General features: G+C 42.9%; 1 long non-coding RNA gene across 11 annotated transcripts in view; it reads left to right on the top strand.

Moving 5' to 3' along the window:
- LOC134760542 (uncharacterized) overlaps positions 1-17,456 on the top strand; it is a 105,581-nt gene that overhangs the window by 48,735 nt on the left and 39,390 nt on the right. For 5 of the 11 annotated variants that reach the window (XR_010138199.1, XR_010138203.1, XR_010138201.1 and 2 more), the window contains exon 8: positions 11,492-11,582. This is a non-coding gene — a long non-coding RNA (uncharacterized LOC134760542). Of the gene's footprint in view, positions 1-11,487; positions 11,583-13,650; positions 13,743-15,372; positions 16,170-17,456 lie in introns of those variants that run through there. The other 6 variants (XR_010138195.1, XR_010138204.1, XR_010138198.1 and 3 more) reach the window with 5 other exon arrangements.

The following is a 17,456-nucleotide window of genomic DNA, read 5'->3' on the forward strand; positions in this document are numbered from 1 at the left end:
GCTTGAACCTGGGAGGTGGAGGTTGCAGTGAGCCGGGATCGTGCCGTTGAACTCCAGCCTGGGTGACAGAGCGAGACTCAAAAAAACAAAGTAAGCAGACATGTCTGCTGCCCACGTGAGGTTTACATTCTAGTCTGGAGAAAAAAAATATTTTAAATTAAAAGGGGAAAATGAAGTAATTTTATATTGTGATAAATACTATGAAATAAATCAATAGGTGGTATAAGCAGTAACTTGAGGGATACTTCTGTAGCATTGATAGGACGGGTGTCTGAGAGAGAACCCTCGAGCTTTGGTGGTGAGGAGCCAGCAGTGTGGAAGGGTATTCCAAGCAGAGGCACACTTACACTGAAGACCCTGAAAAATCAGAGAGCGCTTGGAGCGTTCCAGAAACAGAAAGCAGCCTGGTGTGACTGAAGATTAGCAAGTGAATGGGAAATTAGTTTAGATTTAGGATGCAGAGGTCGGCATTTTCGGATTCATATGAGAAAATGATAGTGCTGAGATTACAGGCGTGAGCCACTGCACCCAGCCCCAAACCAAATTTTTATAGCAGCAAGAATAGATGTTCTGGTAGGGTCAGCGTCTAAAGATTTTACAAACAATATCTCTTCTTCTAGTTTGCAGTCATTATTGAAATAACAAACATAATCCTATTGTCAGGCCTTACTCTCAGTAACTGATTTCATTGATCTGAATACAAAACTTACTTGATTAATCAGCTACTCTTTGGTATTACCTGACATCTCATTAATGCATCTTTGAATTGAATTATTGCTCAATAGGAGTGATTGTGAAATAGTGGCAATGTGTTACATCACTATTGAAGTTACCGTCTCTAATGTGAGTCCTATGACAGTTTCAGCAAGTATAAAGTACGATGGGGTTTTACAATGATTTCTGTAATATTTTCTTTTTTTTTGAGAGACAGTCTCTCTCTGTTAGCCAGGCTGGAGTGCAGTGGCATGATCTCAGCTCACGGCAAGCTCCATCTCCAGGGCTCAAGTGATTCTCCTGCCTCAGCCTCCTGAGTAGCTGGGATTACAGGCGTGTGCCACCACGCCCGGCTAACTTTGTATTTTTAGTAGAGACGGGGTTTCACCATGTTGGCCAGACTGGTCTCAAACTCCCGACCTCAGGTGATGCGCCTGCCTCGGCCTCTCAAATTGCTGGGATTACAGGCGTGAGTCACCGTGCCTGGCCTATTTCTGCAATTTTATAAGGCAATTATTTCATCATAATTTGTTTGCTTATCCTTTTTTTTCTTTTTGAGACCGAGTGTTGCTGTATAGTCAAGGCTGGAGCATGGTGCTGCAATCTCAGCTCACTGCATCCTCCGTCTCTCAGGTTGAAGCGAGTCTCCTGCCTCAGCCTCCCGAGTACCTGGAATTACAGGTGCACACACCATGCCCGGCTAATTTTTGTGTTTTTAGTAGAGACAAGGTTTCACCATATTACCCAGGCTGGTCTTCAACTCCTGGGCTCACGTGATACACCCACCTTGGCCTCCCAAAGTGTTGGGATTACAGGTGTGAGCCACCTCACCCCACGGCTTGTCCTTCTTAAATAGGAAGTAATAGTGTTACAGCTCAAAATTCTATTTTAAACTTTTTAAATATTCTGTTTCTCGACTTTATCAGGATGTTTCTTTTTTGATGATCCACAAATCTTGATGATTTCATAGCCCTGTTTGTGAAAACAAACAAAAAACAAACAAATAAAAGCTATTATTCATAAGAAACAAGCTGTTTTGAGTTAAATGGGGTTTTCAATAAAACCATAAGCTAGGCTGGGCGCGATGGCTCATGCCTGTAATCCTAGCACTTTGGGAGGCCGAGGTGGGTGGATTGCCTGAACTCAGGATTTCGAGACCAGCCTGGGCAACAGGGTGAAACCCCGTCTTTACTAAAATACAAAAAATTAGCTGGGTGTGGTGGCATGTACCTGTAGTCCCTGCTACACAGGAGGCCGAGACAGGAGACTTGCTAGAACCCAGGAGGTGGAGGTTACAGTGAGCCAAGATCATGCCACTGTATTCCAGCCTGGGCAACAGAGTGAGACTCCATCTCTAAAAACAAAAACAAACAAACAAACAAAAAACAAAACCAGTTGGCCAGATATTCACTCATTCAGATGTAGTCAACACTTTTCATTTTCAACACTTAACACGATTAATGCTAGGTTGAATTACTTTCATAATAAAATAATATTTCAAATTATTTCATAATATGAAATAAAGTATATATTTCATAATATATGCTTTCAATATAAAATATAAACTATTTTACATAATTCCCAAAGCACTGAGGATCAATCATAAATACTATCCACAAGGCAGCCAACAGACACACACAGACCACCTCTCATATAACTTTGGGATAGAGCACTCAATTAAGAAAAAGTCTTCCAGGTATAGCCATCAATTTGCCTTCATTTTGTAGCACTGATCTTGCAATGATTTTTTTTTGAGGTGGAGGCTCACTCTGTCACCCAGGATGAAGGGCAGTGGCACGATCCACTCACTGCAACCTCTGCCTCCTGGGTTCAAACGATTTTCCTGCTTCAGCCTCCCATGTAGCTGGGATTACAGGCAGGTGCCACCACTTCCGGGTAATTTGTTTTGTATTTTCAGTTGACACAGTGTTTTACTATGTTGGCCAGGCTGGTCTTGAACTCCTGAGTTTCAGTGATCCACCTTCCTTGGCCTCCCAGAGTGCTGGGATTACAGGTTTGAACCACTGTGCATGGCCTGATCTTACATGGATTTTTTATCTTCCATAAAATGATTAATGCTGCCCATAATATTTGAGAGAAATTAAATACCAAGGAGTAAAATTTTGTGCAATAGGCCAGGCACGGTGGCTCATACCTGTAATCCCAGCACTTTGGGAGGCCGAGGCAGGCAGATCACTTGAGATCAGTAGTTCTAGACCAGCCTGGCCAACATGGTGAAACTCCATCTCTACAAAAAATACAAAAATTAGCTGAGTGTGGTGGTGTATGCCAGTAATCCCAGCTACTTGGTAGACTGAGGCAGGAGAATTGCTTGAACCCAGGAGGCAGAGGTTGCAGTGAGCAGAGATTGCAACACTGCACTCCAGCCTGGGCGACAGAGCGAGCCTCCATCTCCGAAAAAATAAATTGTGGTACATGTGCGCAATGTGCAGGTAAGTTACATATGTATACATGTGCCATGCTGGTGCGCTGCACCCACCAACTCGTCATCTAGCATTAGGTATATCTCCCAATGCTATCCCTCCCCCCTCCCCCCACCCCACAACAGTCCCCAGAGTGTGATGTTCCCCTTCCTGTGTCCATGTGTTCTCATTGTTCAATTCCCACCTATGAGTGAGAATATGCGGTGTTTGGTTTTTTTGTTCTTGCGATAGTTTACTGAGAATGATGATTTCCAATTTCATCCATGTCCCTACAAAGGACGTGAACTCATCATTTTTTATGGCTGCATAGTATTCCATGGTGTATATGTGCCACATTTTCTTAATCCAGTCTATCATTGTTGGACATTTGGGTTGGTTCCAAGTCTTTGCTATTGTGAATAATGCTGCAATAAACATACGTGTGCATGTGTCTTCATAGCAGCTTGAGTGAGCAATGTGGGCATTCCAATAGAGACTTGAGTGAGCAACGTGGGCATTCCAGTTGTTACTTGAGTGAGCAATGTGGGCATTGCAATAGGGACTTGAGTGAGCAACGTGGGCATTCCAGTTGTGACTTGAGTGAGCAATGTGGGCATTGCAGTAGGGACTTGAGTGAGCAACGTGGGCATTCCAGTAGGGACTTGAGTGAGCAACGTGGGCATTCCAATAGGGACTTGAGTGAGCAACGTGGGCATTGCAATAGGGACTTGAGTTAGCAATGTGGGCATTCCAGTAGTGTAAGAGATATTCTTTTGGTTGGTGTCTCATTGTTCATTTTGAAGATTTAACATATTTTTTCTGAGTTCCTTCTCTTTCAACCTCTTACGACCCTGCAGACTGATTATGAAGTTTCCATTAACCAGAATAAGAAAATGTACTTGCAGACTACTGTAGTTAACTGTTCATGTAGCATTTTATCTTATGCATACTATAAAACCGTTATATGGGTATGTAATACAGAACAGACAAAATAAGGAAAACATTCTTTTCCAAAGGACTCACCACAGAATTCCTTTAACAGAGATCTCTGATGGTATGTTTTGAAATTTAATACCTATAAAACTTCAATTAGATTCTGCATTCCAGAGGCCAATCTATTGTATAGAGCCAAATACAACTATATATTTTTAGAGCACGTTTGATTTTTTGGGGGGAGATCATTAAAGAATATTTACATTCTAATCAGATTAAAAACTTTTCTTTGATCTTTTATGTGTTTGATTTGTAATGGTACAATTGGTATCAGATTCTTCTGATTAACAGCAACTGGCCTGAATCTACTATAAACTTGTGAGAGAAACTTAAAATTGGCTGTTGTTATTACTTAATAAACCTATTATTTTTCTCATTAATTAAAAAAATAAATAAATAAATAAATAAATAAATTGTGGAAGGCCACAAACCACTGCAACAACTATAATTCATTTTACCTTCAATAACCAATGTTCTCCCTCTTAGGGGCAATATCACTCCCATTAAGAATGCTTGGCCAGGCACAGAGGCCCATGCCTGTAATTCCAACACTTTGGGAGGCCAAGAGGGGCAGATCCGCTGAGGTCAGGAGTTTCAGACCAGCCTGGCCAACATGGTGAAACCCTGTCTCAACTAAAAATACAAAAATTAGCCAGGCATGGTGGCATGCACCTGTAGTCCCAACTACTCAGGAGGTCGAGGCAGGAGAATCACTTGAACCTGGGAGGTGGAGGTTGCATTGAGCTGAGATTATGCCACTGTTCTCCAGCCTAGGTGACAGAGTGAGACCCTGTCTCAAAAAAAAAAAAAAAGAAAAAAAGAATGCTTTCAGTAAGGCTAAATAAATATACAAATTAGGCATGTGGCATGTGTGTTAGTATACGTACAATATATTTCCTAGTTCTGCCCACTAAGAGGGACTAGAAGCAATGACACACCCATAGCAATGAGCACACGTGTCAACCCGATCTTGGTGATTTTGTTTTTGTTTAGTTTTTAAAAATAGAGATGGGGGTCTCACTGTGTTTCCCAATCTTGTCTCAAACTGTTGGCCTCAAGGGATCCTCCTGCCTCAGCCTCCCAAAGTGTTGAGATTACAGACCTGAGCCACCTCACCCAGCCCAAGATTTTGGTGCTTTGTAAATAATACTTTTCAATAAAATAAACCAAGGATCTTTAAATAAATGGTTTATTCTACATCTGGGTCAGGGAAAATACCAGATGAATCTAAACACTTTATGATGCCAGAAAGTTGGGAATTAGTCCCACACCCCAATCCCCTGATAAAGGCATGCTATAAACAGAACACAGGAGCCAACCTAAAGAAATGCCCAAAGCCAATGTGTGCTTTTTTTTTTTTTTCTTGATGCAGTTTCACTCTTGTCACCCAGGCTGGAATGCAATGGCATGATCTTGGCTCACTGCAACCTCTGCCTCCCGGATTCAGGTGATTCTCCTGCCTCAGCCTCCTGAGTAGCTAGGATTATAGGCACATGCCACCAATCATGGCTAATTTTTGTGTATATTTGGTAGAGATGGGGTTTCACTGTGTTGGCGAGGATGGCCTCGATCTCCTGGCCTTGTGATCTGCCTGCCTTGGCCTGTCAAAATGGTGGGATTACAGTCATGAGCAAGCATGCCCAGTGAACTGTGACCATTTTCAAAGCCATGATTTATGGGAATAGCAGTTCTTTCTCTTTGTGTAAATAAACAGAAGCCTCCAAAATAAGAACAAGAGAGACTTATGCATACAGACCTTGCTACAGAGTAAGAGTTCCGTTTGTTTGTCTATAGGTTCTGGATATTATTAGGCCTTTGTTGGATACATCATTTGTGAGTATCTTCTCCCATTCTGTAGTTTGTTTACTCTGTTGATAGTTTGTCTTGTTGTGTTTATGCTTTTATTTTACTTTAAATTTTTTTTTGAGGCAGTCTCGCTCTGTCACCCAGGCTGGAATGTAGTGGTGCGATCTTGGCTCACTGCAATCTCTGCCTCCTGGGTTCAAGCAATCTTCTGCCTCAGCCTCCTGAATAGCTGGGATTACAGGTGTGTGCCACCACCACCTAATTTTTGTATTTTTGATAGAGACAGGGTTTCACCATGTTGGTCAGGCTGGTCTCAAGCTCCTGACCTTGTGATCTGCCCAACCTGGCCTCCCAGCTTCTGGTTTAATTAGGTACCACTTGTCTATTTTTGTTTTTGCTGCAATTGCTCTTTTGGAATCTTAGCCAAAAATTATTTGCAAAGGCCAATGTTGAGAAGAGTGTTTCCTAGGTTGTCTTCCAGGATTTTTATAGTTTGAGGTCTATATTTAAATCTTTAATCCATTTGGAGTTAATTTTTGTATATGATGAAAGGTAGGGGGCCCAGACTCAGTCTTCTGCATGTGGGTAGCCAGTTATCCCAGAATCATTTGTTGAATAGGGAGTCCTTTCCTCACTGCTTGCTTTTGTTGACTTTGTCAAAGATCACATGATTGTAGGTGTGTGAATTTATTTCTGGGTTCTCTAACTTATTCCATTGGTCTATGTGTCTGTATTTGTACCACTACTATGCTATTTTGGTTACTGTAGCCTAGTTGTATAGTTTGAAGTGGCATATATGATGCCAATCAGCAGTGGATTGGATAACAAAAATGTGGTAATTATACATCACGGAATACTACATAGCTATAGAAAAAGAAACCATGTCCTTTGAAGCAACATGGATGCAGCTGGAGGCCATTATCCTAAACAAATTAATGCAGCATCCAGTAACCAAATACCCCATGGTCTCACTTATAAGTGGGAGCTAAACATTGAGTACACATGGACACATAGATGGGGTCAATAGACACTGGGGCCTGCTTGAGTGGGGAGGGTGGCATGAGGCTATGGGTCAAAAAACTATTGGGTACTGTGGTTACTACCTGGGTGACAATATCATTTGTACACCAAACCCCAGTGACATGCAATTTACCCATGTAACAAGCCTGCACATGTATCCCTTAAACCTAAAAACAGAAAAAATTAAAAATAAATAAATAAATGATGTATAAGTCTAATTGTTGAATGTTGTGAATGGTACCAACAGAGCCATTGAAAATAGTGAAGCGTGGCCAGGTCAGTGGCTCATGCCTGTAATCCCAACACTTTGGGAGGCTGAGGTGGGTGGATCACAAGATCAGGAGTTTGAGACCAGCCTGGCCAAGATGGCGAAACCCCGCTTCTACTAAAAATATAAAAATTAGCTGGGCATGGTGGCTCGTGTCTGTAATCCCAGCTACTCATGTGGCTGAGGCAGGAAAATCACTTGAACCTGGGAGGCGGAGGTTGCAGTGAGCTGAGATTGCACCACTGCACTCTAGTCTGGGCGACAGAGCAAGACTGTCTCAAAAAAAAAAAAAAAAAAGAAAGAAAAGAAAAGAAAAAGAAAATAGTGAGAGCACCATATAAGGAAAGTGGTTCAGGCACTGTGGTAAGGGGTGAGTGTCAGCCAAGTCATCAGCTATCAGAACACGAAGCCATCAGGTAATATATCAAGTTGATATATTAAGAAGGAGGGGCCAGGTGCGGTGGCTCATGCCTGTAATCCCAGCACTTTGGGAGGCCAAGGCAGGCAGATCATGAGGTCAGGAGATCAAGACCATCCTGGCTAACACGGTGAAACCCCGTCTCTACTAAAAATACAAAAAAATTAGCCAGGCATGGTGGCGGGTGCCTATAGTCCCAGCTGCTGGGGAGGCTGAGGCAGCAGAATGGAGTGAACCCGGGAGGTGGACCTTGCACTGAGTGAAGGTCGTGCCACTGCACTCCAGCCTGAGTGACATAGCAAGACTCTGTCTCAGAAAAAAATAAAAAAAACAGAAGGAGGAGGATCTACCTATTATATAACAGAGATAAGCACTCAGATATATAGATTATAAATAGTTTAGAAAATTTAAATATTTGATTATTCAGAAAGTAGACTTGGGAGCATTGGAGAAACAGGGTGGGGAGTAGACTGCATGGAAAGCTCTTTCTTAGTGTGGGATTTTCAATTATGCACATAGGTTTCTTACATAACATGAAAAATTCAATTAAGTAACAAAATTGTGTTTTGGGGTCCCAAAAGTTCAGTGATTGATTAGAAGGACTCACAAAACTGAGTCAAGCTGTTATACTCATAGTTATAGTTTATTACAACAAAAGGATACAGATTAAAATCAGCAACAGAAAAAGGTGCATAGGGCAGGGTCTAGGAGAAACCAAGCACAAGCTTCCAGTTGTCCTCTCCCAGTGGCATCATGTGGACAGTGCTTAATTCACCCAGTGATACGTGGCAGAAAGTACAGAAAATACTCCCCAACAAGAAGCTTACCTGAGCCTTGGGGTTGAGGGTTTTACTGGAGGTTGGTCTCATGGACAAGAGCACCCATTTGGATGACCTTAGTTTCTCTGTCTCCACCCTTCCCAAGGTCAAGCTGACACTGCATGGTCCAAGGTCCCCACAATAAATCACATTGTTAACTCCCAGATAGGCAGGAGATTCCAAGGACTTAGAGGTTATTTCCCAGGAGCTGGGCTAGAGTCACACCATTCTTTGGAGTATGCCAGGTTTGGGCAATTCAGGCCTACTAAGTTTCCTTGACTGCACACAAGTGATAGTGAGTATGTAGGAAATGATTACTCGCACACATTGCTGGTTAAAGTACAGTGTTACATAACCGTTTGGAAAGAAATCAAGTGTGTAGTGTATAAACATTATATTTGGTTTGATTTGTTTTTGTCTAAGAGAGGGTCTCACTCTGTCACCCACGCTGGAGTGCAGTGGCATGATCACAACTCACTGCAGCCTCGACCACCTGGGCTCCAGCTATCCTCCCACCTCAGTCTCCTGAGTAGCTAGGAGCACAGGCACGTGCCACCACACCCAACTCATTTTGTGTTTTTTGTACAGACAGGGTTTCACCATGATGCCCAGGCTGGTTTCAAACTCCTGGGTTCAAACAATCCCCTACCTCAGCTCCTCAAAGTGCTAGGATTACAGGAGTGAGCCACTGCACCCAACCTATATTTGAATATACATTAAATTGTATATGTTAGGCCGGATGCGGTGGCTCACATGTGTAATTCCAGCACCTTGGGAGGGCAAGGTCGGTGGACGACTTGAGGTCAGGAGTTCGAGAGCAGCCTGGTCAACATGGTGAAAACCCATCTCCACTAAAAAGACAAAGATAGCTGGACTTGGTGGCAGATGCCTGTATTCCCAGCTACTCAGGAGGCTGAGGCAGGAGAATCACTTGAATCCAAGATGTGGAGGTTGCAGTGAACTGAAATCACACCACTGCACTCCAACCTGGGCAACAGAGCAAAACTCCATCTCAAAAAACAACCAAAAAATTGGGTATGTTATTGCATGTATGTGTATATATTAAGTTGTATATACACATATTAAATATATATACATATATTACATTTTATACACATACATTTTTTCCTCATGCAATTTGTTTTAGCAGAAGTAAAAATTAATAAAGATATAAGTAAAAGAATATTTACAGAAGCACTATTTTTGGTGGCAAAGGTACTTTAGCATTTTAAATGTTCATATAATGGAAGATACTTTAACTCTTACAAATAACGAGTTAGCTTTTTATCTACTAGAAAGGTATCCTAATATCTTTATACCTAAAGTGATATCAATGGCAAATTGTTATATAAAAAAGGAGAATACTTTATAATTAAAGAAAAAAAGAAAGAAACGTTATATAGTAGCCCTCCCTTATCTGCAGGAGACATGTTCTAAGACCCGCAGTGGATGCCTGAACCTTTGATAACATTGACCCAATTGCTGTCAATCAGAGCGCATTTCTGTTTATGATTTCCATGCACAAATTTAATGCCTTTTTCATCTTAACTAAGTACTTATCACACATGTGGCTGTACTTTTTAGAGCTTGGGGTACAACAAACAAGACTAAGAGAAATTTCCTTTTCCTTCTTACATTTTCACCGCTAGAGGTTTTGTTCTTACCATCGATCTTAGCAACCTGAGCACAGGACTTCTTTTTCTTTCTATTTTTTTTTCTTTCTTTCTTGGTTGCTTGCTTGCTTTCTTGCTTCCTTTCTCTGTCTCTCTCTCTCTCTCTTTCTTCCTTTTTTCTTTGTTTCTTTCATCTTTCTTTTTTTCTTTCTTTCTTTCTCTTTATTTATTTATTGAGATGGAGTCTCACTCTGTCGCCCAGGTGGGAGTGAGGTAATGCGATATCGGCTCCCTGTAACCTTCATCTCCCAGGTTCAAGCGATTCTCGTGCCTCCACCTCCCAAGTAGCTGAGAATACAGGCGTCCGCCACCACGCCCAAATAATTTTTGTGTTTTTTGTAGTGATGGGGTTTCACTATGTTGGACAGCCTAGTCTTGAACTCCTGACCTCAAATGATCCACCCGGTTCAGTCTCCCAAAGTGCTGGGATTACATGCATGAGCCACTGCACCTGAGCTGTGTATGCCATTGTATGATTGCAAATAATTATATGAATCTTGGAGAACATCATGGAAAGATGTCATCATCTTGTTAACTGGTTATTTCAAGAGTGGAACTGGAAGGGGAATACTGCCTTTCCTGTGGATTTATTTGTAATGTTTCATTTTCATTATGAACATATATTATTTTGATATGTTTAAATATTAATAAACACGGGCAAAAATATGTAATTTTAATTCAAGCTGAAATCATCAAGTCAATCACACATAACAGATGGAGCAAATAAAACATTTAAAATCCCTGAATGAAAAGGAGGGGAGGCCGGGCACGGTGGCTCACGCCTATAATCCCAGCACTTTGGGAGGCCGAGGCAGGCAGATCACTTGGGGTCAGAAGTTTGAGACTGCCTTGGCCAATCGAGACCCCTGGACTCGATTGGAATTGGTCCCACAAACTTTTTTTTTGAGGGAGTCTCGCACTGTCACCCAGGGTGGAGTGCAACGGGGCAATCTTGGCTCACTGTAACCTCTGCCTCCTGGGTTCAAGCAATTCTCCTGCCTCAGCCTCCCTAGTAGCTCAGACTTCAGGTGTCCGCCAAAACACCTGGCTAATTTTTTTTCTATTTTTAGTAGGGACAGGGTTTCACAATGTTGGTCAGGCTGGTCTCAAACTCCTGACTTCAGGTGATCCACTGGCCTTGGCCTCTCAAAGTGCTGGGATTACAGGTGGGAGCCATCACACCCCACCAATCCCACAAATTTAGGCATTATGATACATTGGAGCCACCATGCCCCACCAATTACACATATTTAGGCATTATGATATATTGCTACTTTTAGAATCACTTGATTTTTATATTGTGTTTTTTCCCTTCCATTTGTTTGTATATTTATTTGTTTATTTATTTATTGAGACAGAGTCTCGCAGTGTCACCCAGCCTGGAGTGCAGTGGCGTGATCTCAGCTCATTGCAACCTCCACCTCCCAGCACTTCACCTCCACCACACTGGTAAGTAACATGCCTCCTCAGGCCCCCTCAGGGTCTAGAGAGTGTGTCTGGAACAGACTGGGAAACTCCAGTGGGCAAAGTAAGGTGCCAGGAATAAAGACACCTCCTGAAACATTCTCCATGTCCCCTCTACCCACTCCTCTCCCCACCACTCTTCCATCTGGCTCCAACTCTGCCCTCTCCCCAAGAGCCTCAGATTGAAACGTTGCAAGGAAGACAAAGATTTTCAAAGTCACAGGCTTGGGAATCTGAGCTATAAACAAAAATGAGCCCCTGCTCCCCCAACTCACACATACTCCCCTGGGCACTGCTGCCCTGCACCCGCCCCCTCCTCCATAATTTGAACTGTCCTCCCAGAAACTGGAGAGAGACTGCCCGCCTGTCACGAAAGAAAGGACCAGCATGCGGCAAATACCTGGGCTATGTAGGAACAGACGGCGAGATTAGTGCAGGGATTTAAGAAACAAGTGGCTCTCAGACCAAAGAAGACTGTGGCCGAGATGGCACAGTAAGCATTCATAGGGGCGTGCACTGGACAGGAGCTTGCCAGTTACCCAAAGAATTGTCTGAGAAAGGCTCTGATCTGACCCGAAAGGCCCTTGGTTCCCACGGCAACTCCTCAGCGTCTGGCAGTAATAGGCTTCTGTGCCCAGACTTTCTGGGTCTGGAAGTCCCCCTCCGCCAGCCTCTTGCAGCCCAGAGGCACCTCCCATTGGTGCCTGAAGGGTTAAGGAGGCTGTTCTTCTAGCTGTGACAGATCAAGCCTGAGGACCGCTCTTGTGTCTTTCTTAGTTGTTTCTTCCCGCCCACCTGCCACTCAAAGCCACAACCCACTTGCATGTCCCCGAGTGGACCCCTTAAAGCGACCATCTAGATCTGAACTGCACTGAGGGAATGGTCAGCTTCGTTCCCATTAGATGGCTTGGGCCAAAGGACCTAGCGATCGCCCAGACAAAAATGTCTTCCTAAAAGCTGGACGTGTCTGTGGTCTCTAAGAGGCAAAACCAAACCAAAAAGAAAAAGCCAACCCACCCACCCCCACCACAAAACAAAAACAAAAACCGCCGACAACGCACCTTTCACATGAGGAGTCCCTGAGAAGGGCCTCGCCAGCCAGGATCGGGTAAGGGAATCTATGCCCTTGGCCAGACCCAGAACACCCAGTGGCAGGGACCTGACTGTCACACTCTGACCCCATAGAATTTCCACCACTGACACACAGATCAGGATGTGTCAGCCTGAGAGATTACACCACAAATCTGGCCTTCACAGATTGATTCCACACTCTCTCACTGATTCCACACACATCCCATCACTGACACCAGATTCCCTCATCACTGACCCTACATACCCACAAGAATTGATTCCACGGATCTCATCACTATCCCAAAGACCACCCATCACTAATCTACAGACCCTCATCTCTCACCCCAGGGACCCCAGATTCCCCATCCCTGATTCCAGGATCTATAGAACCTCATCTTTTACCCCCACAGACCTATTTATAAGAGGATACGTTCATGGAATACCGTGTTGATTATTTTACACATCCATTGCGCGCGTGTGTGTGTGTGTGTGTGCTGATTAATGGACTTAGGTAAACTTTAGCACTTTGGTAGCCAATGCAGTTTTTCAATGCCTTTTCTTTTTCTTGTACAACTTTAAAGACCTTACTCCAGTAAGTGTGATTTGCAATTTATCAATGCCTATCTCTTATTGGATCCTTGTCATGCATATTTGTTATTAATCATAATTCACAATTCTTACAACTCAGAGACACCAGAGACTCATGTAAGAAGAATGGCTGTGGGTTTTCATTATTGTTTTTTTTTTGGTTTCTGTAGATTATAAAAGTCATTCCTTTGTATCAAGTCAGTAAGTGTATATTTTGTTTTCTTAAAAAAAGTAATTAAAAATATTTTTGCTGGAATGCAGTGGTATAATCATGGCCACTGAAGCCTCGACCTCCTGGGCTCAAGTTATCCTCCCACCTCAGCCTACCTACTGGCTGAGACCACAGGCATGCAACAATATACCCACCTAATTAAACAATTTTTTTTTTGTAAAGATGGGCGCCTCACTATGTTGCAGAGATTGGTCTTGAATTCCTGGGCTCAACTGATCCTCCCACCTTGGCCTCCCAAAGTGTTGCAGTTAGAGGTGAGAGCCAATGCACTCAGATGATAAAATCTTACAAAGAGTAAAATATTTTGGGAAGTAATGTAAAATTTCCACTGAGATGATGCATCAGAAATTAAAGTAGAATAAAATGGTCCTAGGGCATCTGAAACAATGGAAACTAAATCTTGAGCCAGGCGTGGTGGCTCATGCCTGCAATCCCAGCACTTTGGGAGGCCAATGTGGTGGACTCATTTGAGGTCAGAAGTTCGAGACCAGCCTAGCCAACACGGTGAAACACCATCTCTACTAGGAATACAAAAATTAGCTGGGAGGTTGCAGTGAGCTGAAATCGTGCCACTGCACTCCAGCCTGGGCAATAGAGGGAGACTCTGTCTCAAAACATAAAATAAATAAAATAAAAATAAAAAAGAAGAAGAAACAATATCTTGATTTCTTCATCAAGTGTAAAAATGTGGACTCTGGAGGCACACAGGTACTCTTTTTCTTTGAAGTTTTATTGAGAAATATTAACATATCACAGAAGCCACCCATTTAAAGTGTAAAATTCAATGATTTCAGTATATTTGCACAGTTGTGCAATCACCACCACAATAAATTTTAGATCATTTTCATTACCCCAAAGTAAACCCCATATCCCTCCATTTCCCCAATTCCCCCAACCCTGGGCCACCACTAATCTACTTTCTGTCTCTATGCATTCATGTATTTTGAACATTTTATTTAAATGGAATTACATAACGTGATATTTCATGACTGGCTTCTTCCACTTAGCATAATATTTTCAAGGTTCATTTAATCCTGCATGTGCAGAGGGGGTACTTTGCATAAGGATAAACCTGGTGGGTGGTGCTTACTGATTGATTTTGAAACTTCACTCCAAAATTGTGTGTATGTGTATGTATATATATCTTTTTTTTTTTTGAGACAGAGTCTGGCTGTGTTGCCAGGCTGGAGTGCAGTGGTGCAATCTCGGCTCACTGCAACCTCTGCCTCCCTGGTTCAAATGATTATCCTGCCTCAGCCTCCTGAGTAGTTGGGATTACAGGCGTGTGCCACCACACCTGGCTACTTCTGTATTTTTAGTAGAAACGGGGCTCTTCCATGTTGGTCGGGCTGGTCCTGACCACCACCATGCCCAGCTAATTTTTTTTTGAAGACAGGGTCTCACTCTGTTACCCAGGCTGGAGTGCAGTAGCACAATGTCAGTTCACTGCAGCCTCGAACTCCAGGGCTCAAATGATCCTCCCACTTCAGCCGCCCAGGTAGCTGAGACCACAAACATGTGCCACCACACCTGACTAATTTTTGTATTTTTAAAATACAAAAAACCCTGTTAAGACAGGGTTTTGGCATGTTGTCCAGGCTGGTCTCGAACTCCAGAGCTCAAGTGATCCACCTACCTCGGCCTCCCAAAGTGCTGGGATTACAGGTGTGAGCCACTGCACTTGGCCTATTTTTTTTTTTTTTTTTCTGAAGAGATGAGGTATTTCTGTGTTGCCCAGACTGGTCTCAAACTCCTGGCTCAAGCAATCCTCCTGCCTTGGCCTTCCAAAATGCTGGGATTACAGGTGTGAGCCACCACACCGACCCATTCTTTCTTTTATACTGAGTATTCAGAAATTTTTTTCAATGTGTTTTCCACTTACAGCATTTCTCAGGTTGGACTAGCCATCTTTCAAGTGTTCAGCAGCCTTATTGGACAGCACAGCTCTGGAGGGTGACTTTATGTACATTCCCACTGCTCTCATTGCCTCCTTGATTCCCGTCTACCCCAAACCCCTGCAGTATGTGACTATCGTGTCTCTCTCTCCTCTCTTTCTGTTTCTTGTATTCCTTTAATACGGAGAATTATTTCCAATTCCTTAACATCGTGCCCTAATTTTTTTCTGTCTTATATTTGAGGGTCACAGTTTTCCTCTCACCATCATTACAGTCTTTTCCCATAACATGTGACATGCTTTTTTGTCTTGGTTGAGTATTTATTTGCAATACATGAATGGTTGTTTTCTTTGATACATTAGTGACTTACATACTTTTTTTTTCTGAGATGGAGTCTTGCTCTGTCACCCAGGCTGGAGTGCAGTGGCACTATCTGAGCTCACTACAATCTCTGCCTTCCAGGTTAAAGTGATTCTCCTGCCTCAGCCTCCTGAGAAGCTGGGATTACAGATGTGCACCACCATGCCCAGCTAATTTTTGTTCTCTTAGTAGAGACAGAGTTTTGCCATTTTGGCTAGGCTGGTCTTGAGCTCCTGACCTCAGGAGATCCACCCACCTCAGCCTCCCAAAGTGCTGGGATTATAGGTGTGAGTCACCTCACTTGTCCAGTCTGCACTATTCCTTAGTGTCTGACAATTTGGGCCAAACAATATCTTTCTCATTCAGATGTGACCCTCAGGGTCTAATTTTTGTATTTTTAGTATAGACAAGGTTTCTTTTCTTTCTTTCTTTCTTTTTTTTTTTTTTGTTGTTGTTTTTGAGACAGAGTTTCACTCTTGTCACCCAGGCTGGAGTGCAGTGGCACGATCTCAGCTCACTGCAACCTCTGCATCCTGGGTTCAAGCGATTCTCCTGCTTCAGCTTCCTGGGCAGCTGGGATTACAGGTGCCTGCCACCACACCCGGCTAATTTTTTGTATTTTTAGTAGAAACAGGGTTTTGCCATGTTGGGCAGACTGGTCTCGAATTCCTGACCTTAGGTGATCTGCCAACCTCAGCCTCCCAAAGTGTGGGGTTACAGGCATGAGCCAGCGCCTGGCCTCTCCTGGCTAATTCTTTGTATTTTTGAAGAGATGTGGTTTCACCATGTTGGCCAGGATGGTCTTGATCTCCTGATCTTATGATCCTCTGGCCTCAGCCTCCCAAAGAGTTGGGATTAGAGGTGTGAACCACTGTGCCCAGCCTCAATGTAGCTTTTTATCAAAGTATTTATGTAGGAAAAATCAATCAAAGGGCACAAGCATTTCAATACTTAGGTTATTTAAGATGAAATTTGTGACCAGAAGAGTGCCAGACACACATGAAATGTTTCGTGCATGAAGGAACCACAAATTAGATAAACAAATCTGAGGGAACTAAGTAACAAAAAATTTTCTGTTGTTTGTTTTGGTATGTTATTTTGGTAACGTGATTAATCACGTATGTCGACGGCATTGGGAAGAATTTCCAGATTCTCTGATATGCATGACATCTTAATCCTATGAAATAAAGCAAGGCTATCTTAGGAAATTATTTATCACTGCCAAGGACCTTTACATGAGAAGATAAATTAAAATTACTATTAAATTTGTAACAATCAGATGGGCTGGCAGGCAAGCTGTGTCATTTTTTCTTGGCATTTTTTCTTTTCCTTGATTCAATAAAACAATCCTAAATGCCAGCTATCTGCAGAACACTCACTAGACTATGTTTAATGATATGTGAAACACAACCTGCTCACTCACAGATCCTTGCCAAGTCCCGTTTCCATCCTCTCAAAACCTGTGTTACCCTGTGGCTAGATTTCTCAATGAGATGAGAGAGAGAGATGAATGAGAACCATCTCTTTTGAGTCGCTCTACACAGCTCCTGAAGGTAGACAATGACCTCTCTGGTGAGGCTTTTATCCTTGGCTCAGGGGTGGAGGTCTTAATCCTAGAAAAGAGGCCTCTCAGGGTGGGGAGCTCCCCACCTCATCCAGACCTTCACAAACCGAAACTGGAACCACCAGAAAAACGACTGACAACCGGCCACA

The sequence above is a fragment of the Pongo abelii genome, chromosome 19, assembly GCF_028885655.2.
Source record: "Pongo abelii isolate AG06213 chromosome 19, NHGRI_mPonAbe1-v2.0_pri, whole genome shotgun sequence".
Classification (NCBI taxonomy): Eukaryota; Metazoa; Chordata; class Mammalia; order Primates; family Hominidae; genus Pongo; species Pongo abelii.